Source organism: Armigeres subalbatus, chromosome 2, assembly GCF_024139115.2.
Source record: "Armigeres subalbatus isolate Guangzhou_Male chromosome 2, GZ_Asu_2, whole genome shotgun sequence".
Lineage (NCBI taxonomy): Eukaryota > Metazoa > Arthropoda > Insecta > Diptera > Culicidae > Armigeres > Armigeres subalbatus.
In genome coordinates, this window is record NC_085140.1 from 362878664 (window position 1) to 362902439 (window position 23776).

At 39.6% G+C, this 23776-nt stretch overlaps 1 long non-coding RNA gene across 1 annotated transcript; it reads left to right on the plus strand.

The window, feature by feature from the left end:
- The first annotated feature begins 508 nt into the window (after positions 1-508).
- Positions 509-5198, plus strand: LOC134217169 (uncharacterized). The gene is made up of 2 exons (XR_009980933.1): positions 509-681; positions 4852-5198. It is a non-coding gene; the product is annotated as an uncharacterized LOC134217169 (long non-coding RNA).
- Positions 5199-23776: the final 18578 nt, after the last annotated feature.

A 23776-nucleotide genomic window follows, 5' to 3' on the forward strand; every position in this document is an offset into this window, starting at 1 on the left:
AAGAATTTACATGTAGCTGAATTAAGGCTAAGTAAAATGCTTATTAGAGGTTTAACGAATCAGGTAATAAAATTGTTTTTCAAAATGAGATGTTGTAGCTGTATAACTTCTCCAAAATTGTGTGAACAAAGCCTGAACAGAAGTTGCGATAAGAAATAGTACAGACATAATTCAACACAGTGCTGAACTGAATCATCACACTGATGTTAGTTAAACTAGTGAATGTTTGTTGGGTGTCAAACCGTCTACCTATCGAGCAAAGTAAACAAATGATTGTTGGTAAGGCGGAAGTATTGTTATCACCTGATGATTATTATGGCGAATTAAAACTCATGAATTGAAATATATTTGATTTGTTCTAGAAACAGCTTCAAAAAACTTCAATACACCCCCAATGAAGTTGCAACAAGAAACTCACGTGTTTGCACTCTGTAGGTTGTGGTATTCTAGAATAACAGTGTAGATCAGGAAGTGAGGAGTTTGAAATAGACGTGTATAGAGTGTCAATGTAGAGTGAAAATAAAGAGCAGTAGTTTTGGTGACTATTGGTGGAACTTGATATTAATAATGGTAATGTTTAGTATAGATTATGGAATATCACATTGGCGATCCTGCCATGAAAGGGTGTGCTGAAGAAATTGTAATTGGTTTTGTGATTGAAGTGTTTTGTTTTGTCAAATGGTAAGTTTTTGTTTTCTTATCGCGCTGGGTGGAGACATCATGATGGGATGATTGTGAGATTGTGACAGGAGAATTTAGGCATAGTGATTTCTTGTATATGCCCTGTTACTTCTTTGAAAATACACGGTTAAGTAAATCAACCCAAACAAAAAAAAAAATAAATTAAAGTTCGTTTAAGTTGACGGTAAATATTACTCAAAATAAATTTAATCATTATACTTTTTTTTTACCGTTGATTCTATTGAGAGGTTGGATTCATTGAATGACTTTTTGAGAATATGTGGATTTGAGGAGCAATAACAAGCAAAATGATTATATAGAAAAAGCAAAATTTCGCATGATTAACTTCGATTTGAACGAAACATTATAAACATATTCACTTTTTATATTTTGACATGACATCTTTCGGGCTCGAGAGTAACTTTTAAGAAGGGTGTATGATTTTTTTTGTTATCATTTATTTCGGAAAACTATAACTCGGAAACTGTTAGAAAAAAAAGTGCCCGAGAAGGAATGATGAGAAATCAATCGGGTTTTGTTTAGTTGAATTTAAAGATTTTTGACAGTAAAAATGCATGAATTTATTACAGTGAAATGATTCAAATCTGAAAATATCTATCTTCAAGAACTCATAGATAGCAAAAGCGTTCGAGTGTTGCGTTGGGTGTTGTTGGAGTAGATGTGACGAGATAGATGAGTCGGGTTAAGCCCATGGCCATCTGGTGTCGTTGCATACATGGAAGAGATGAGTCGGGTTAAGCCCAAGGCCATCTGGTGTTTATTTATACAGTGGAGATAGATGAGTCGGGTTAAGCCCAAGGCCATCTGGTGTTTGTTTTCACAGCAGAAATGGATGAGTCGGGTTAAGCCCATGGCCATCTGGTGTCGTTACACAGATAGAAGAGATGAGTCGGGTTAAGCCCAAGGCCATATGGTGTTTGTTTTCACAACGGAAATAGATGAGTCGGGTTAAGCCCAAGGCCATCTGGTGTCGTTGCATATATGGAAGAGATGAGTCGGGTTAGGCCCAAGGCCATCTGGTGTTTGTTTTCACAGCGGAAATAGATGAGTCGGGTTAAGCCCAAGGCCATCTGGTGTCGTTGCATAGATGGAAGAGATGAGTCGGGTTAAGCCCATGGCCATCTGGTGTTCGTCACATAGTTGGAACATATGAATCGGATTAAGCTTAAGGTCATTGCATTGCAGTGATTGTTTTCATAGTGTGAATATAAAAGTCGGGTAGGCCATCTGGTGTTGGTAAGAAGACTTGTGTCGAGTAAAGCCCAAGATTCAATGTTCGAAGTTGAACCCAAGGCCAGTTTAATCGTTGTGAGAAGTTAAACCCATGGTTCGCATCGACGAAATTCTTAGTATGCGTTCAAACTTCGTTTACATCTGTGCACTGCAGATAAAGTAAACTGCAAGCTGTATAAAGTTTTCATTCCACCGAGAAAAGCTGCAAGGCAAGAAAGTAATTTGACTCTTACTAATTATAGTTCATTCCAAACAAAATTCAATTTCTTGAGTCATTCCAAATCTTTTAAGGATTTCAATATAAATGAACGTTATGAATTATTTTACAATCTACACATGATTTTTTGCAATCGACAGGCGATGGTGCCTTCTCGTGTATTATAAAATGTAACTAGAAAAGCACATAAGAGTGGTCAAAACTGCACTTTATGGAGATAGATTCACTTATTTCCATCATTCACATTTATTTGCGTTCAATTGAATGCATTACAGGCCTATAGCCTTTACGTTTACTTAGTATATGCGAAAGGCAAAAAAAAGGGAAAGGCATAATGAAAAAATATTGTGAGAAAATAGAAACGTGTACGTAACCCAGGGACAGTAAATTTGCGGATTTCAAGCAAAATATCTTGAAATTTGTATTGAATCTAGTTCGCAGCTCAATGCATTTGAACTTGGAATTTCAAACAAAGTATTTGGAGTTTGTTGTTTAGCCGAATGAAATCTCTCATTAATATACAATCATTCAAATAGGATTATCATGGGATCATATGTAAGTTTTGATTTTTGGCTTACCACTGGAACCAATTTATCTGATAAAAAAATATTAAAAAATTCTAAAGTGTTGGTAATATGAAGCATAACAGAAATAACATACCACACACGATAAATATTTAAAACAAACGAATCTGGTTTTAACCCAACATTAACTGATAATTTCTAACACCACTAGGACAAACGTGTTTCATATTTTGAAATAAAAGTGAGTTGAAGATTAAGTCTATCACATAGGCTAATGACAGGCTTTTTTTATCGACGAGAATAGTTCAAATTTATGGACGATGGATATGGCCATGCGATATATGGTATTGCGATCACCCATTTCCAACGTCAAAGCTGGTACGAATTAAACAACCGGAGGACACAGATGATTTCCACATGATCTTTTAAGTTCTATGTTCAGTATTGCGCTACAGAAAACTTCTAACGCTAGAGTCTCATTTTTTGGAGTTAGATGCAATTAAATTGTTGAAAAATATTGGAGAAATGACTCAACATACGTAAACCGAAAAAAATAGATAATTATGAAAGCGATAGAACTTGCACAGATTTCTGATAGGTAATCGGAAAAGTTAAATTCATGGTATTGTCTTATAAGTGTCCAAAACGCTTCGAGTTGAAGAAACCAGAAGATGTTAGTATGATATAAGAAACGTTGGGCACTATTTACTAAGCTTTGAGAAAAATAGATTCCAATTCACTTCAGAGAAAAAAAATGGAAACAAAATGTTGGTGCCCTTCTCGTTTATTAAAAAAAGTGGAAAGCATATATGAAAATTAAATTGTTATTTTTAATAAGATAGAACTATTTTGTATGTAAATGATTACAATAATATTTTTATTTATATTATATTTTACCACAAATAAAAAAAGAAGCGTTAATTCTTTTCGCAACAAGTGCTATTATGTTAATTTTTGTCATAGCTTCGGAACGTAACTATCAATCATGTTGTAATTAGCATCATAATATAAATGCTGTGTAACTATGAGTTTCGTACTAGAATAACTTCTTGACGACAAACAGACGTCATCACTCTAGTATATCTACTTATACTTATGAAAATTGTATTCCATTCAGTATATCCGAGGTAACGAAATAAATCAGGAAGCATGCCCTAACTCCTGTTTGCTTTGTTTTGTTAATGTTATTTTATAATCTATTTTCAAGGTTAACAACAATCAGTAAAGGTTTGGGATGATATACGTTTAGACTCATCATCTGTTTGTGGATTTAGAGGCAGCCTGCGACTTTCTGTCTTTGCGGATTGAATTGTTTCGTGCAACGCTGGATGGGTCAAAATCGAGCTTCGGAACGAACAGTGAGACATCCGATTCTTTCGTGACATTCGATGGATTAAATCAGGACGATACACTCTCCAAACTGCTGTTCAACATAGACTTCGAAGATGCAAGGGAACTGTTTTAGCAACAAATTATACATACTAATTTTGGCTTGGCGGATGACATCGAGTACTGGGAATATCTTTCATGCCTTGCAAATGAGAGAAAAATATAATAGGGCTGATCATAAACTATGTTGAAACCAAGTATATGGACAAGTAACTTGATCTGGTTAATACTTAGTAAAGTATCATAATAATAACAGCTGTCTTGTTGCGATTGACACGAACATTGATACGACATATATAGCACTGTGCACATCGTTCATTCGTCCAGCGGCCCTATACGGTCATGGAGCTTGAAAAAAACAAGAAGAAAGACTATCTAACTCCCAAAGTATTTGAGCGAAAGAAAAGCCGCACATGGTATCTTGTGCTAAATGGAGAATGGCGCAGACGCATTAATCATGAGCTGTACTTAGTAGACACAAATATAAACAGGCCTACAAAATATGGCAAATTACAGTGGCCTGGACATGTAGTTTGTTTACCAGAGGAGAGAGCTGAGAAAATGTGTTTGCAGAGTTTCCTGAGCTCATTGGCTGATGATTGGCAGTCAAAGAACAAGCAACCTGGGAAATGGGTTGTTTGACCCTCAAAGAGATAAGTAGGAAGCTGCTCAGAATGCTAATGAAAACAAAATGCAGAAGAACGGGAATCAAGCAGTTTGAGAGATTGTGTTATTTTATTACTATAATTTCAACAAATATAATTCATTTATTTACTTTCTTTTCAGTTATTTTTTTTATTGTCACCGGAGGAAGATGAGGGTCAACGACATTTCAATTGAATCTATGGTCGCTTATTAATCGTACTGAATGAATCGACCGGCTACAACACCTACCATACACACAACGTCAACCATACGGACTTAAGTTAGAACCTCGTCTGCCGATTGCATTTCTCTGTAACATTAATAATTTGGTACATTCCTATTTCTGTCAGGGGAGGATGTGGTATTCTAGAATAACAGTGTAGATCAGGAAGTGAGGAGTTTGAAATAGACGTGTATAGAGTGTCAATGTAGAGTGAAAATAAAGAGCAGTAGTTTTGGTGACTATTGGTGGAACTTGATATTAATAATGGTAACGTTTAGTATAGATTATGGAATATCACATAGGTGACTTTAGTTATCGAATTAAAAAGCTTTAGAAGTGATCACTCCCGTAAAGTCACTTGAAGGGTTGAACAAAAATGAAAGTTTTCAACATAATAACAAGAGCATCATTCAGAATAAGAGTAAGAAGATCCTCTTTGCGCAACTCTATATAATAGACTCTGGCTCAGCTGAGCTCAAACCAAGGGCCTCATACGCCTGTCACTGGCGAACAAAGCTCGTGTACTCTGCATCGAAGCTTAGAACCGGTGTTAGGGCGCAATCGTTAATGTGAACATTTTTTATTTGATTAGTTACTGCAAATAAATTCTTTTTCGAGTCCCTATAATCAAGCAGGTATCTCAAGCATACCCCATCGTTATATTGCTGCATTATTGAGTGTTTAATTTTGATAAAATATCGAAAACAAAAGTGTGCATAAAAATTGCCTCGCCATAACAAAAAGGTGGTAGAGAATTAACACTGTTGTTTACAGTTTAGAACCAAATCCAGATGTCGCATATGTTGGGGTAGGGATTCAGTGCTCCACCTTCTCCCCCTGGCTCAAACACCCCCATGAAACGGCTGTCATCCACGAACAACTCGCCTGAAGCCGAAAACATGGTGCTGCAACATGGTGCTGGATGTAAACATTGCCAGTTAAGCAATAAACACACGAAGTCAGAATGTCGAAGTCGGATGCGTAAGCGGCATGTGTTGTATTGTTAAATTATATTCAACGAGATGTATTGCATTGTTTCGTGATTCTCGACGTGATTAATTGGCGCTTTGATGTTGCATGAAGAAGAAGAAACAAAAAGATGATATTTAAAAATTTTCGCACGGGAAAAGATACGAAGATATCTTTGAAATTCTAGAGGCAATCTAATTAAAAACGGTAAACAGTACGGGGTTTGACTTTTCTTATACTGTGTATTAAGTATGATATCACAGAGTAAAAATTGAAATTTAAATATTGTTTTTATTGTGCAGTAGAAAACAAGTTTAACCCTGTACTGCTTACCATTTTTAATTAAATTGCTTCTAGAATTTTAAAGAAGAGTTTCAAAAATTTCTTCGTATGTTTTCCCGTGCGAATATTTTTGATTATCATCTTTCTGCTTCTTCTTCTTCATGCAACATCAAAGTGCCAATCGCCAATTCTCTCGCGGCAGTATGAATGGAGCTTAAAATAGGAAAGGCAACACTAGCGCCACCCAATCGGTAGACGGCTTCAAGAACTACACCTCATTTCAGGGGGGTGAGCTCAAAGTGTTTTGCAACATATCAGAAACATTGTCGTAACAGCAATGAACCGAAGTGTTATTAATTCTGCAACTTATCTGTTTTGTTTCTGATGTGAAACACATCGAGTTTTAAACCACCCAAGAAGTCAGATGGGTAGAATATTGCGACGCCATTTAAACGGCAATGAAACATTGTGATTTTCTGAAACTGGAAAGTTGCTTTAGTGTGACTCGATGTATTGCCAGTGTCTTCAATGCAATTTATTAGGAACAAACACCTATTTGAAAGATGTTGCGCGTGCTGCTTGGGTAACTCTGTTTGAATTATTTATTTCTACGAAAAAAAGGTTTTTTAACTATTGTTTATTTGAAAAACTCATTTTCATAAAGCGTTCTTCTTCTTCTTCTTCTTCTTCTTCTTCTTGTTCTTCTTCTTCTTCTTCTTCTTCTTCTTCTTCTTCTCCTTCTTCTTCTTCTTCTTCTTCTTCTTCTTCTTCTTCTTCTTCAATGGCTCTACATTCCAACTGGAACTTGGCCTGCTTTTCAACATAGTATTCTATTAGCATTTCCTCAGTTATTAATTGAAAGCTTTTCTATGCCCGCCATTGCATGAGTATGTATCTTGTGTGGCAAGTACAATGGATACACTATACCCAGGGTGTCGAGAAAGTTTCCAACCCGAAAATATCCTAGACCGAACCAAGAATCGAACTCGCCATCTCCGGATAGACTAACGCAAAATGAACTCCCCCAAGAAATTATGACGTTTGAGCGGGTCGCATAATGAACGCAAAATGAACTTTTGTTCGAGAAGACGACCCGCTCAAATGTCAAAATCCATCGGGTGAGTGAATTTCATGAACTCCTGCACAGGTCTATTGGCAATCCTACGCCTTTGCTCGCAAGGCTACTGGAGACACCATAAAGCGTTACGGAGCCAAAATCATATTTTTACTACATTTCTTATGATTCTTATACACTAATGTATGTTTTGTGGGACCGGAAAACTCGCGGTTATGGAATACAATATCAAGACCCGCTAACACTTCCCTAATATGTTTTGGTCGTTTTCCTCGGACCCGGAGATGTTTTGCCACGATGCTCCTCGCACGCCCACGTTCACACGATGTGATCAATATCCTGATAATCCTCACCGCAAACACAGAAATTTTGTTTTCGAGAGTCCCACTCTGAAAGTGAAGATGTTAAAAGCACCGCAAGGTGGTTCTGATATATTCTGGGTTATCCAAACTATTCTTGAACTCTGGGCTTGAGATGCACAGCTGCTTAGAACCTTTTTTCGGCACTCGAAGCTTCGATATACATTCAATTATATCCATTACAACTCCTGAGAGATCAACAGATATCGTAAGAACATTTTGGGATATTCTGCGTTATCCAAACTGTTCTTGAGTTCGGAACTTGAGATCTACTGCTGCAAGAAAATCGTTTTTCAATCCTCAATGCTTCAATATGCATTTAATTACATCCATTACACCTCCCGGGCGGACAAAGAATATCGTAGGATAGTTTTGAGATATTCTGGGCAATCTAAACTGTCCCTGAGTTCGAGATTTCAAATCTACAGCAGCGAAAGTACCTCTTTCGTCACTCAATGGTCAGCAAGCAAGTACGCCATATTTATTTATTTATTTATTTCAATGCTAATCTCATCTTTGTAAATATATTTATTTTATTTTATTAAAATTATAAAACTTTGCATGTCCGGTTGCGTTTCTTTAAATAAATCTTTGTGTTGGATCACCGCAAGAATGGTCTAGAAGAAGTAGGCTATTGAGTTACCTACGCTAAGAATCGAGCCTTATGAGTTCCCTACAGTCAGCTACCAAAGAAAGACATGGGGTGTAGCCAGCATTTAACGCTTCATGACTATTGGACGCCAAAAGTAGCACGTGGCTTGCGGCCAACGACCCGCACGCCGGTCTTTTGAAGTTGCGTTGACCTTTGGCTTGTCCGGCATTCCACGCTTGGCATGACTCTTAGCGAGCAAGCTTACTCTAATTTGAATCGTCTGTGGGAATGTGATGCACGATTTTGGGGGTTTTCTTGGATAAATTCTTTTGATGCTCGTGTTCGCAAATTTCAACTTCGATGAATTTCGCGAACTCTGGAGATAATGTCTAACATTTCGCGGTCTCTGAGGATTTTTCCAATCGTTCACTTTGTTCCGTTCCGTGGAAGAGGCAAACGCGGTCAATTTTGTTCCGTGGCGTAGTGTGATTTGTGAAGTAAAAGTGGCATAGGTTGTTAGCTAATAAACGTTCTTTGTTTCCGTCTAGTCGAACATAAGTTTGTTAAAGCTCAAGGTCGTTAATCCTGTAAGAATTAGTGTGTGTAAATTCGATTTTAAAAGGTAAATGATTGAACATGTGAATTTGTAGATAGTGTTTCATGTGCTCGTGCGTATGTGCTAATTGTTAATAAGGTTCGTGGCACCATTAAATTGGCGAAGCCGACACACTACACCAATCCATTACGACCGTTTTTGACCCCACGCATCGGCTACAAAGATTCCCGGGGTACACTTGGCCGGAGAAGGTGGCGAACACCCAAAGTCGCACTTTTGGCAGGCGAAGCCAAACCACCGCAAATCAGCCCCTTCAATCGATTTCAACGTCCCCCAACCGCATAGTAGCAGATCGCCGTTGTCGTCGTCACCATCGTCCAGCGAGTATCGACGGCGCATCAACTTTGCTTTGCGCGCCAGGAGACGAACGGACGCTTGTCCCGCGCTCCCGGAGTGAGTGACCGTCCACAACATTGACGCAATACGCCGTCCGTCGGCGTGATTTCTGGCCCGGAGTAGTGCGTAATGCAGCTCCGGCCCCATCCCTTGGGTCCACTCCAAAACTAGCTAGTTCGAAACCGTGATTAAAATGCATGCGTAATTGTTTGTGTCGTCCATAGCCATGTGACTCGATTAGAAGCATAACACGCTTAAAATGACTTACATATTTTTGTGTTCCGTTCACACAAAACGGGCCTCTCCTGGAACAACTCATATTATGAGTAATTACGATGTTACTCATTTTTGTGTAACTGATGGCCGATGATTTTCGGTGAGTTCATTTTACACAGCGAGAGAGCAGTCGGAAATCGAACCTAACCTCAATTGTATGTTTTCAAGTTAATGTTTAAGGACATAGTTGGAAGAGTACCACGATGGCAGCCAATATGGCACCGGAACTTCCACGGGCCAACCCCACACCTCCCGCACTCCTCTCCCACCAACATTCGAATGCATCGAACAGCATCGTACAAAAGTTAATTATTCAAATTACTAACCTGTTCACAGCATATTTCCTTACTTCCCGTGATAATGAACATGTTTCTTCAATTAATCCTATGTATTCCGGCTCGAATTGTAGCATAAATTAGCAGTTTCGTGCCATTTGTTGGGTTTGTTGGGTTCGCGTCCGCGATTTGTTGGGTTCATCACTGCACTTCACTTCTTCTCAAAGGGCATTGGAAAAATCAAGTTTTTACTCACTTCTCCGCACATGAGCAGCCCGAAATGTTGATAGAATGCAAATTAAACACCACTTTTTGAAATCAGTCACTTATTTGAACCGAAAACATAGTATAAACTGCTAGATTTGCACGAAAAAAACGATTAAAAACTGATCGCGGAGCGAATGTAAACACCGCGGTGCACCGGCACCGGCAGCAGCAAACTAATAAGTAGGGTGGCTCAAAAAATAATTTTGCTTCGCCACGCTCAGTTGATTATGATTTATAATTTGGGTGTCATCCAATGGTTTGGGCTGGTTTGAATAGGCTTACCGTGCGCAGGTCGTTTCAGGTTTGTATGACAGTTGATATGGCGAGGTTGAATTTAACATTATTCTGATTCTGGCACTCCGTCATTGGGCGATGGCGAGGGGGGAGACCATATGACGGGATGAAATATTTAAGAGCTTCAACTCCATAGACAATCCATATTGAATGGTCGTTCCAATAGTTGGGAGTCGATTTTAATCGAGGTTGCGATTCTTTCGCATGATAATTTTTTTTTTTTCCCTGTTCGGGTGAGCCACTGCGACCAGTTATTAGATCTATTGTAGCATTCCCCGTATCCTTAGTGTTTAAGTGCATGTCGAATTACTCCATTACTATTGAGAAGCAATGAAGTATCGGTTTCGATACAGTTCTTGTTTTGTTTTCCCAAGAGTACCTGACACGGTCCCGCTATTTAGACCCTTCACAGAGAGCAATCTCATTGAAGGCGCACCCCTTATCAAATCTTTTCTTGAGAAAACAGAACAGTAATACTGTTAATTGGCCATGCATCGGAGCCCTAGCCACATCCTTGTCTTGCTTCTTGAATATCACCAGTAAAGCTACAAACCCGGGATTTAGCTCTATCTACAAGACCATTTCAATCTAGAGAAGTTGTTCAGTAACAAGAATTTCCACGTGTTCCTCGAACTACCATTGTTTACCAGTTCATGAAGAGTTAGTACATCCATAGAACCCTAACTCGAACTTTTTCTAGCAGTTAATTCAGCCTAGGTCAATGGGCCCTGGTTTTATAACTAATTGCTAGAAAATCTGTTTCCGCTGCATACAATTTAGCCTCAAACGAGAGGAATTTGAGTCTTTCAATCATGTGCAGGGTAAAGTTAATTTTGTTATAATTCAAAAACTGCAATTGGTAGAGAGGACTAAATACGATAAATCCTAGAAATACCACAACTTATTGCCCTAGCTTGAAAAATGGATTAAGCTAGGGCTCGGTTTGGTAGATCTTACACCGTAAAACACTACGTAAAAGTGATCTACCAGCTTTACGGGAACGCATGATAATTAGGCTTCTCAGAAGGCATCAGTGAAACGTGCAATTCAACGAAATACCCAGAATTTATCTGTGATTTCTATCGCACCAGGGGCAGATACTTCTAGTCTAGTGTAGTCTACACTATCGTACCAGGGGCAGATACTTCATACAAAAAGTGTGACATAAGGGTGAGTATAAAATGCTATCTTTGCGTTACGTAATCAATGGATCTTTCCTGCGGTGCGTTTTTCGTTCACTGAAGTCTCTGGAATGTTGCTTTCAGCAATGAAGGTTCTCTTTTCGCCAGCGTTTGGAGGGAAAGCGCCGTAATCAGTGTAATAAACGGTTTAGTTTCTCATTCTAGTTCTCATACAAACTTGAACCGGCTTGCGCTCAACCAGTTTTTGTTCAAATCGGTTTTTTTAGGACACTCGGAGCATGGGACGGAATCGAGTGAGCGTGATGGTGCTGGGTCGTTTTTTGAACCACCCTACTAATATTCTTTGTTTTTTATAAATACGACACCAATACTACTACAGTATATGAAAGTTTTTACTGTACCAATACTATCAAAGCTTTGTTTTGGTACTCAACCCACCTTCACCTTAAGTAAGCCAACTTTTTCATACTTATTCGGAAGCTTCTCCAATCGTTTCGATTAACAAAACAAAGTGCGATGATTGTATTGGAACATTTTTTTGTTTCGCCATCAAAGCAAAAGGAAAAACCTCCGAAGAAGTACGAAGAAGTAGCGCTAGGCCTACGCGAATGCAAGGAATGAAGATGAATGCAATAAAATCCATGTAAACCTTTATTGGAGCCTCATGTACGGGAGGGATCAGAGCCGAAAGAATCCCGATTCTGCTTTTACACAGATTTTTTCCACACGGCCGTGGAAAAAAAATCCCATACAAAATGTTTGCGAGAAATTCGTCGAGAAATCATAAAACTTTTTTTACACGGATTTTCAAATTTTGAACTGAAAACTTTTTTTACACGGACCGCATCCCCCGTGTAAAAAATAATCGGGTGTATCTCGATCGAAACCGTTAGACCGGTTCAAAATCCACTGTTTGGATGTATTTAGTTGATGTCTGTTTTTTTTGACGTAAACTACGTCTAAGGGGAAGACTCGGAAACAGGGTGACAAATGAAAATTTCAAAATTCGAGACCGTCACGAAATCATGTAAGATTTTGAACTTTAATAGCGCCTTTATCTTCCGATGGATTTTTGAGATTTATATACCAATCGACTCGGAAATTCTCTACCAATTTGTCAATTATATTGAAACTTTGGGTTATGAACGTTAAAATAGGGTATCGGATCATTTTGGCAGCACCCTCTTTTCTTGTCCGCAAGAGTCTCGTTTCGGCCGTCGCCGTTCAGTGCGGTTGGCTTTTGGACTCTGCTTTTTGTGCGGTGTTTCGCATAAAAGGTAGAACAATGGAGCCGGACCAGTGACCGCGGTCGAAACCAGAGCATTAGTGATTAATCATAGATTTAATCATGATTTATGAATAATGGGTTATTTAATCATTATTCATTAATCATAGTCATACAAAAAATATGATTTAATCATTAATCACTAATCGTTAATCATATAATTTTAAATTCAATCATTAATCACTAATCATATTCATAATTGTTTTGAGTTTATTCATTAATCATCAATTTTAATCATTGCATACATCGCTTTTATTCATTAATCTTCAATCATAATCATATAATTTTATACCCTTCAATAACCCAATTTGGAAGAAAGGTTACTTGACTATTGATCACTATGCAAATCATTTAATTTGATTATTCATAATCATTATTCATTAATCATATCGATCGTTAATCATTAATCATACACATATTCTGTCAACATTTAATCACGATCGATAATCGTTAATCATACTTCAAACGTTTTATTCATTAATCATAATCGTTAATCATTGTAGAAAATTATTTTAATCGTTAATCATAATCATTGATCATTGTCAAAAATGAAAAAATCATTAATCATAGTCTTAAATCATAGAGTTAAATGATTTAATCATAACCAATTTAATCATTCTTTGGAAGCTTTATTCATTAACGCTCTGGTCGAAACAAATGTAACAAAAATGCGTAATGTGTATAAATGGTGTATAAAAGGTGATACAGATAGGGGCATGTTTGTGCAGGCATGAGACGATCAATTGTTTTCAATGCCAATGCCCTTGCTAGTAATGCAATTGACGCTTTGATGTTGCATGAAGAAGAAGAAGCAGAAAGATGAAGTTTTTAAAACTCTTCCCAAAAATTCTAGAAGCAATTTAATTTAAAACGGTAAGCAGTACGGGGTTGGACTTTTCTTCTACTGTATGATAAACACAATATTACTATTAAAAAATTTATTTTGTGATATTACACTTAATACACAGTATAAGAAAAGTCCAACCCCGTACAAACATGTTTATATTAAAAAACGACTTGGAAAAAATGTTGAGCATTTTTTTGCAAACTGAAAACTAATAAGGTCGTTACACAGATTTATTAAAAATTATGATCTCCGCAAAGTCGAGGGGGAGGGGGTAATCTTCTTCTTCTTCTACTGAATCGAGCGGCGTGAAATTTTGAATGCAGAGGTTTTTGGGGCCGGTGAAGGTTCTTAAGATGGTTCGAGACCCCTCTCCTCTTTGAAACCTGGCTCCTATACAAATGAAACACCAATTTCATCATAACTCGAGATCAAGCAAATGGAACCAAATCTGGCGTGTGGAGGTTTTGGAAGATAAGATATGTTTCTGTGATGGTTTGCAACGCTTCCCCCTTCTGGAAAGAGGGGCTCTCATACAAATGAACCAAAAATTTCTGCATAACTCGAGAACTAATCAGAGAATAAATCAATTTTAGGCGAAACAAAGTTCGTAAAAAATAAATATTAAAATGGAAAAAAAAATTAAAAAAAACTCCTCGGATTTGTTGAAGAATGTTTTGAAAGTTCTCAAAATTTTCCGGAAAATGTTTTTGTTGCCCCTCAAATTGTTATTTTTGAGCAAAACAATCCGAAGGGGGGGGGGGGGGGACATATTTAAAAAAAATATTTATATCGGCCTAATAATATTTTGTCCAATTAAATGCGCGCCTGAATCAGAAGGATTTAACTTTGATTCAGGAAGTGTGAATGCACTTAATATATTTTTATAATACGTGGGTGCAATCATGCGGTACTTATTGTACACGACAAAAGCTTCGGAACGCATACGTTCTTGAAACAGGCTATATGAGTTACAATAGAGCTATCACCTTCTTGCTCCCTGATTCAAAAGTCTTGCAATAATATTAATAAAATGGTTGTACGAATATTTTATCCATAGTGACACTCAGTGTTGATAGAATCATACTCAAATCTGAATCATCGGGGTTTCATGCACGAGCTAACTCGCTTGCGATTCTGTAGGGGGAGCATCGCGCTTGAGTTTCTCGGCCAGAATCGCATCGCTTCGCTCACTCACCGAAAAATGATTTCGTTCTAAAAAGCGTCAAAACGCAATCGAGGCGTATGTTTTGTTTATATAGGCTAGGTGTACCAGTTGTGGCTATAGCACCAGTTGTCGCACTAGTGCTTTATATGCCAAATGACCAACCAAATCACCGCAAACCAAGTTCATATCGATAAAGCATATTCATATGACACGATAACACCTTTGATTGCCTCCAAAACAAGCAAAGCATAATTGTAAAAATTGATTTTGCTTAATTTTTAACGTCCTTTGCACCAGTTGTGGCACTAGTGGTCCCAATTTGGCCAGTCCCATAAGAAAACAATGGGATTTGCCAAATAAGGAACCAAAATTAAGAATAGTGCCACAACTGGTGCATGCGTTCCTATTATGGATTAATCAATTTTGAGAATAATAACAGATTTTATTGTGGTTTTCACAGCTGTTCTAAGGAGCAGGATGTAAAACCTTTCGCTTGATATATAAAGTCCACCCACATGCCTTTTACTTATTTTTTTAAAAATAGTTGTTCTTATGTATGGCGACAATTGGTACGCCGACCCTATGCAATTATTAGCCATAGTCTAAGACGAAAAACAGTTAATTCAATGCATTCAACGATGAAGAACACCTAAATATCATGGAATATGCAACTTGCGACTCGAATCATGAGCAAATTTACTACTCGCGCGCATCACAACCAAATTAATTGGGTTTTGGTACATAATTGACATTTTATGGTTTCTAGTGATGCACGAAAAACAAGATATGCCTATGATTGGAATGTTTCTGAATAATAAATGTTGCAAACGGAAAAGAGGATGGCTCCCTAGGGCTTCTTCTATTGAAATATTTCATCAAATGCTTAAAAACCCAAGTGTAGGCAATTCGGATCGAAGAAAGGCATCATTACCACTGAGGAATAAATTTGGGTTTTCATAGTAAATTTTTTAAACAATTGTCGTATCCAACAATTTTCATATCATAAGATCTTTGTTCGAAACCAGTGACATAAGTAATAAAATGCATGATAGCACTACAATCCTCAATGAACAAAACTGCCTTACGTAGTTTACGTTGGGCGGTTGTGTCTTGTACATAACCCTTCTGATTTTTTATCTTTCGTTTATTTGGTTTATTTGGAGCGTTTATTACGGAGCCGAAATCAAGTTTAACAATACATTTCTTGATTCTTATACATAGTGTTAGTTTTGGGGAACCGAAAGACTCGCGGTTTAGTCGAGGTTAGGGAATACAATAATACAGTAGGAAAGGAAAGGATTTTAGGGTGCTTAAGTAATTACGATGCTGATGTTCACAAAGTTGACATTCCTCGCATTTTTACATCTGTATTGATGTCTGTTAAAGAATTTATGTCGCTTCGCGTTCGTTTGTAGCATATTCTTGTATTTTGGTGTATTTGATCGCTTTCCAGTCTTGGACGGGGTGGAACGGGTAGCTTTTTTGGGTTGGTCCGATGAAGAAAACCCCCGCCTGAATGACTTTGGTTCCAGTTCGGATATCGGAAGAATTTATTCGGGAAATCTTTCGGAATTAGAGGTGTCCGCTCGGAAACGAGAAGTACAACGGACGTATTCGGATTAGCCAGTCAACTTTCGTTCTAAGAAAAGTTACCCTTCCCCTAAGGAGGTCTCAAGCCGGGCAACGAAAACTTGTTGGGCGGTGTTCCAGGAGTGGCGCGTAAGCCGCCCAATTATTAACCGGAAACGCGACTGGCCGACCCGTTATACAGTATCCAGCCCTTCATAGAGCTGGTATACTCGTGATTCAAGCAGATGTTCTAGGTCTTTCAGCCCAGGCCATTTAGAGTACCATATCAACTACAGCTAGTACAAAACCGATAGCACCCCGTCATGTTAAAAGATATGATTCAGAGCATCTTTAATAGAGTTATAATCTGCCATCTTCAACAAAAGTTTTAAATTCGAATAGTTTCTTTAGAAAATGTATAACTGTAATACTTTTTTTATATTTCCTTATTAGCGAGACTTTCAGCCCAAGGCTGAACTGTAATACAGTGATCGTTCGCTAATTGGGGCACGACCTCACCCCAACTAGCGAATGCCGTTCGCTAATTGGGGCGTTTTGACAAGCGTCAATGTTGTTTACTTTTTGCATTGAACAAAGGAAAATTTTACGCGCCAGAAAATATCGATCCCGCCAAACACGGAAACAAAACGTCAACTCGTTTTTGACATCACATTCTGACGTTTAGCTGCTTTTTAATTGGGTTTCGCCCCAATTAGCGAACCCCCAACTAAAAAGCGCCCCAACTAGAAAAACCCCAATTAGCGAACGTTCACTGTACTGGTAATACTGCTCAGATGTATTTTTGCACGAATTTGTAACAGAATCTATTGGAGTTTCATTTTGTTCGAAACAAAAGTAGAAGTGGATCACTTCATCTGCCTTAAAAAAAATCCGTTTCACCGGAATGAATGCCGACGGAACACCCAGCAGGAATGGAGTGAAAAAAAAAATACACGTATATATATATATAGCGCTCATCTGATTCTGTATCATGTTCTGACTGTCCTCTGAAAATTTGAGCTCATTTGGATTAAAACTGATTTAGCACAAGCTGTTTCAAGTTTGCATGCAAATTAGTATGGGGGATTTATTTTTTCATTATAAGATTAAAAGATTAAAAGAAAACCTACATAGCTAGAAGGAATACTCAGCTTTCACCCAACGAAAACCGCATGTTGTTTAATCGTCCCAATAATTATGATACAGAATCAGATGAGCGCTGTGGAGTAAAATCGATTTTTTGAACCACCCTGACATATATATATATATATACACTACCCGCCAAAAGTATGGAAGCGCAAAAATAAGTATTGCAACACCTGCTTTGAATATTGCAACACTCCGAAAAGTTTAGCATCACTCCGGAACTAACATATTCGTGAAGATTTATCGTCGGATCCATTACATTTAGAATGGTGGAACCTTCTACAAAATTTATCACGGCGATAAGTGCATTGCGAAAGAGGACAATTTAGCTCTTTGGAGTGTCCTGGCCACCAGGTAGACCGCGGATTATCCGGATTCTGAACCACGTGTGAAGTCACCGCTTAATACATCTATTCATTCTAGCGACATGCCAAATGTTCATCATCTTTCGTAATCGCAATATGACAGAAAAATCAATGCTGATTGACGCTTGCTTGACCCTTGGCGTCCTCCCATTGGTCCTCCGGGAGTTTCGGAACATCCGGTAAAGTAGTTAAATTTTGAAATTCGTCACAGAAAGCTGCGACTTTTTCAAAGCCGATTGTGGCTGAATTATCAGAGCAAAATCAATGCAAGCATCACTCATTGACCCCAGATGGCCTCCCAGTGGTCCTCCGCAAATTCCGGAACATCCGATGAAGTGGTCAATTTTAAAATTCGCTCCAGGAAGCTGCGACTTTTTCTAAACGGTTTGAGGGAGCATTGCCAGAGAAAATCAATGCAAGCATCACTAATTGATCCCAAGTGGCCTCGTATTGTTCCTCCGGAAGATCCAGGGCATCCGGTGAAGTGGCCAATTCTTGAATCTCGTCCTAAAAGCTGCGACTTTTCTAAGCCGATTGTGGTAAAATTGTAGGAATTCCTCCGGAAGTCCTTCTAGGAATTCTTGCGGAAGACTTGCCAGGAATTCCTTCGGAAGACCTTCCAGGAATTCCTTCGGAAGACCTCCCAGGAATTCCAGGAATTCATTCGGAAGTTCCTCCAGGAATTCCTTCGGAAGTTCCTCCAGGAATTCCTTCGGAAGTTCCTCCAGGAATTCCTTCGGAAGTTCCTCCCGGAATTCCTTCGGAAGTTCCTCCAGGAATTCCTTCGGAAGTTCCTCCAGGAATTCCTTCGGAAGTTCCTCCAGGAATTCTTTCGGAAGTTCCTCCAGGAAGTACCTCCAGGAATTCCTTCGGAAGTTCCTCCAGGAATTCCTTCGGAAGTTCATCCAGGAATTCCTTCGGAAGTTCCTCCAGGAATTCCTTCGGAAGTTCCTCCAGGAATTCCTTCGGAAGTTCCTCCAGGAATTCCTTCGGAAGTTCCTCCAGGAATTCCTTCGGAAGTTCCTCCAGGAATTCCTTCGGAAGTTTCTCCAGGAATTCCTTCGGAAGTTTCTCCAGGAATTCCTTCGGAAGTTCCTCCAGGAATTCCTTCGGAAGACCTCCAGGAATTCCTTCGGAAGTTCCTCCAGGAATTCCTCCGGAAGTTCTTCCAGAAATTCCTCAGGAAGCTCCTCCAGAAATTCATTCGAAAGTTCCTCCAGAAATTCTTTCCAGGAATTTTTCCGGAAGATCCTTCACCTTCCAGGACTGCTTCCGAAAGTTTCTCCAGGAAATCCTCAAGAAGTTCCTCTAGGAATTCCTCAAGAAGTTCCTCTAGGAATTCCTCCAGAAGTCCCTCCGAATTCCTCCGGAAAATTCCTTAAGAAGTTCCTCCATGAACTACTCAAGAATTTCCTCCAGGAATACCTCCGGGAGTTTTTCAGGAAGTGTACCGGAAGTTTCTCCAGGAATTCCTCCAAATGTTTCTCCGTCCGTTCTTCCAAGAAATCTCCTTGAAAGTTTTTGCAGGAATTCCTCCGGAAATTCCACTGGAGTCCGAAAATTTCTCTAGGACCTACTCCAGAAATCCCCAAAATCTCTACATAAATTACTTTGAGAACTATACAGAAATTTCCTCTGAATTCGTTTCTAAATACACATGGAATTCTTTTAAGCCCACCTATCTCCGATCTCCGATATTTTTCCTGAAATTTCGCATTCCGCATTCCGCCAGAAAACCGTTTGGAATTTTTTTGAAGTTCTTTCAGGAATTCCCAGAAATCACCCAGAAAACCGTTCACGATTTATTTTCAGGAAATACTCTTGCAATATTATAAAGAAGTTAACCTGAAAATACTCCCAGAAATGCTCCCACTTTTTCTTCCACAAGGAGGGCTTGTATTCCACAAGGAATTCTGCCAAAATGACCAGGAATTTCTGCGGAAATTACGTGGAGAATTGTTCCAGATATCCCTTTATAGATTCGTTTCGAAATTCCCCAAAATTTCTCAAGGTATTCTCAAGAAAAATCCAGGAATAGCTCCGGGAAATTCCCTTCCAGAAAGATTTTACGATAGAATTTTTATGCGAATATCTGAAGGAGTTCCTAAAAGAGTTCATAACGAAATTCCTGAAGGATTTGTTAACAACGTTCTTAAGAAATTCTCGAAGATATTCCTGATTTGAATCTGAAGAAATTTTTACAAAATTGAAATAATTTTGGGTGATTCCGATTTATAAACTATATCGGAAATGAGATTATATTCTGCATCATTAGAAGTGGAAAAATGAACTTGATTTTACTGTTAATGCTCTTTTGGAAAAAAAGTTCGAAATCCATAATCCTACTGCCTACAATAGCCATCGGCGTTGTAAAAAATATTTGGACGTGGTAAATTTTCATACAATTCATTTTGATGGTGGCGGCGCACAGGTCTATTCCTGAGGACCACTCAGTGAAATTTTGCTTTCATATTGGACCACTTCACCGAATGTTCCAGAACTTCTAGAGGACCATCCGAGGAGAACGACTGGTTGTTATACTGAATTAGCTCTGACATTTTTACAACAAGCGATTTTCAGAATGTTGCAGCTTTCTGAGTTGAATTACAGAAATTTACCACTTCTCCGGATATTCTAAAGTTCCCGGAGGATTACTAGGTGGCCACCAGGCGTCAATGGGAGATGCTCGCATTGATTTAACTCTGGCATTACTATTACAGTCAAACCTCTATGAGTTGATGTTCTATGACTCGATATCGACTCATGGAGGCAAAATATGCCATATTGAAAAAAATATTCTGGGTTACTGTGATGGTCCCTTCAAACAGATTTTCAATGATTCTGTATCCCACGTCTCGATATTTAAACGAGTCTTCATTATCGACTCATTGAGGTTTTCCTGTACAAACGGTATAGGAAAAATCGCAGTTTTCTGGGATGCATTATAAAACCATTAAATATGACCACTTCACTGGATTATCCAGTTGCTCTCACAATGCTACCACAGACGTTTTAGAAAAACTCGCAGCTTGCTGGGACGTAATTTAAAAATTGACCACTTTACCGGATGTTCCGGATCTTCCGGAAGAACACTGGGAGACCACTTAAGGTCAATTAGTGATGCTTGCTCTGATTTTCTCTGACAATGCTTCCACAAACCGTTTAGAAAAAATCGCAGCTTTCTGGGACGAATTTAAATAATTGGCCACTTTACCGGATGTTCCGGATCTTCCGAAGGAATACTGGGAGACCACCTGGGGTCAATTGGTGATGCTTGGATTGATTTTTCTCTGACAATGCTTCCACCAACCGTTTAGAAAAAATCGCAGCGTTTTGGGACGAATTTAAATAATTGACCACTTTACCGAATATTCTGGATCTTCCGGAGGAATACTGGGAGACCACCTGGGGTCAATTAGTGATGCTTGCATTGATTTTTCTCTCACAACGCTTCCACAAACCGTTTAGAAAAAATCGCAGCTTTCTGGGACGAATTTAAATAATTGACCACTTTACCGGATGTTTCCGGATCTTCCGGAGGAATACTGGGAGACCACCTGGGGTCAATTAGTGATGCTTTCATTGATTTTTCTCTCACAATGCCTCCACAAACCGTTTAGAAAAAATCGCAGCTTTCTGGGACGAATATTAATAATTGACCACTTTACCGGATGTTCCGGAACTCCCGGAGAATCAGTGGGAGGCTACCACTAACTGGTCAAGCAAACGTCAGTCAGCATTGATTTTCCTGTCATATTGCGATTACGAAAGATGATGAAAACCGCATCTCGCTGGAATGAATGCATTTATTAAATTGTGACTTCACACGTGTTCCAGAATCCGGAGCATCCGGATGTCCACCCAGTGGCCAAGGCACCCAGGGAGCTAAATTGACGTCCGGCCTAATGCACTTATCGTCGTGAACAATTTTGTTGAAGGTCCCATTATTCTAAATGGAAAAGATCCGATGGGAATATGGGAGTTCTGAAGTGATGCTAAACTTTTTTGGGGGTGTTGCAATATTCAAAGTAGGTGTTGCAATACTTATTTTTGCGCTTCCATACTTTTGGCGGGTAGTGTATATATATATATATATATATATATATATATATATATATATATATATATATATATATATATATGGGATGGTCGGTATGTGGGCATATACGAGCAACCCGAAGTTTGCTTCAAGTGCCTGGAACCGGGGCACAAGCAATGGGACTGCAAAAGCCCTGACAGAAGCAATCTCTGCCGACGCTGCGGATTGGAGGGACATAAGGCACAATGCTGCACGAACCCTCCCAATTGTTTGATTTGTTCCAGCAAAGCTGTGAACAGCAAGCACCCCATGAGGGGTTCGATGTGCCCGGCGTTTAAGCGTGCTGCAAAATCACAGTGCAGGTAACGCAGCTGGCTTGCTCGGCCTCGCCCGAGTGTTTGGTGTGCGCAGGTTTAGAGGAAACGGCGGATCACGTGTTGTTCGTGTGCTCACGTTTTCTCGCAATGCGTCACCACATGCTTGCCACATGTGGTCTGGACACTACCCCGGATGTGTAAAGATGAAGTTGGCTGGAACGCCGTTTTATCGGCTATCGCACAACTCGTCTCGGAGCTACACAGAAGGTGGCGCGTGGACTCAAGGATGGCTAGTTCAGGCGCAAAAAAAGAGGTGGTCCAAGGGATCGGAGTCGGCTTCATGGGTCATACCGGTGGTCATGCTCTGTGATCGAACTCGATCCTTTTATCGAACAAGTGGCCGCGCGAAGAACAACATGGTATCGTCGCTTTCGCGGCGTCGGTCAACCGGGCGGGTTCCAAGCCCGAGGACGGAAAGGGGTCCTCGTCAAGGCTGGGGCAGGCGTAGGCACCGCGTCGGCAAGTCCCTCTGTGTGTTGGCGAATATACCCTGTCGCAAAGAGGTCAATTTGGGGTGCACGTGGCATCATCATTCTTGATACCAGTCGTACAGAGGGAAGCAGGCGCGAAGTCGACCCATTTCCAACTTCCGAGGACATAGGGCGTGGTAAGGCCACCTGGAAAGCCGGCAATGCGCTGGCCAGATACCATGGTGGACACGCAGCTAACCTCGAGGGTGCGTTGTGCACTGCCCCCCCTTTAAAGCATTACTTTCTGGTTGTACCGAAGGGACTATGGGCTTGGCGGGAATGGAAACGGTTTAGCGGGTCGGGGATGTAGTCCTGCCTCCCTCGTTTGCTGTTGGAGGTGGTCCCTAACCCCGCACTTCCTGGACAACCCAGGATGTCTGTTGAGCAGATTCCCCCTCCAATGCTTAGAAAGAAAAAAAAAGAGCGATAATTTGGCGACGGTTTACATTTGATTGACGAAACGTGCTATTTTTTCTCTTGTCGTTATATGCTGAAATGTAGACTGTAAGAAAAATGTCACCCCCATCTACACTTCCAACACAGCAAACATTTCTCCAACGATAAAGAATCTCTCGAAACTTCATTTTCGACGCTCACTCTCTGATGCCATCTGGTCTTCACGCCATATTCGCTGCAAAGACAACATGATCTGCCGAACTGATTTACTGCGTTCCACGCACTCCCATCTTTACACATTTTCTGAACGATGTTGTCGGGGTTTATGCGCTGCCCGTTGAATTTCTGTCCTGAATCGTGGGCAATATTACATGCTGATGCTCCGGTGTTCCTTCGCTGTTCGAGCAAAGTTGACATCTCCGTGTCTTCTTTCGAACTACTGTCCCAATTCTAGCTGCCATTTCCGCATCGAATCGGTTCTGGCCATCTTGAGTGCCACTATCGTTCTTCGTAGTCTACAGCAGTCACCATCCTCCTCCAATAGAATAGGTTTTCATGGAAGTCATACCTACCTACATTGACGCAGACCGCGTGCGTCATTTTGACTGCGTTCAAATGTAAACATAAAATGATAAATGGAACCAGAAATATTTTGGTCTCGATTGAATATGCGTTCGGCAGGAAAAAAAAAATAAAACACA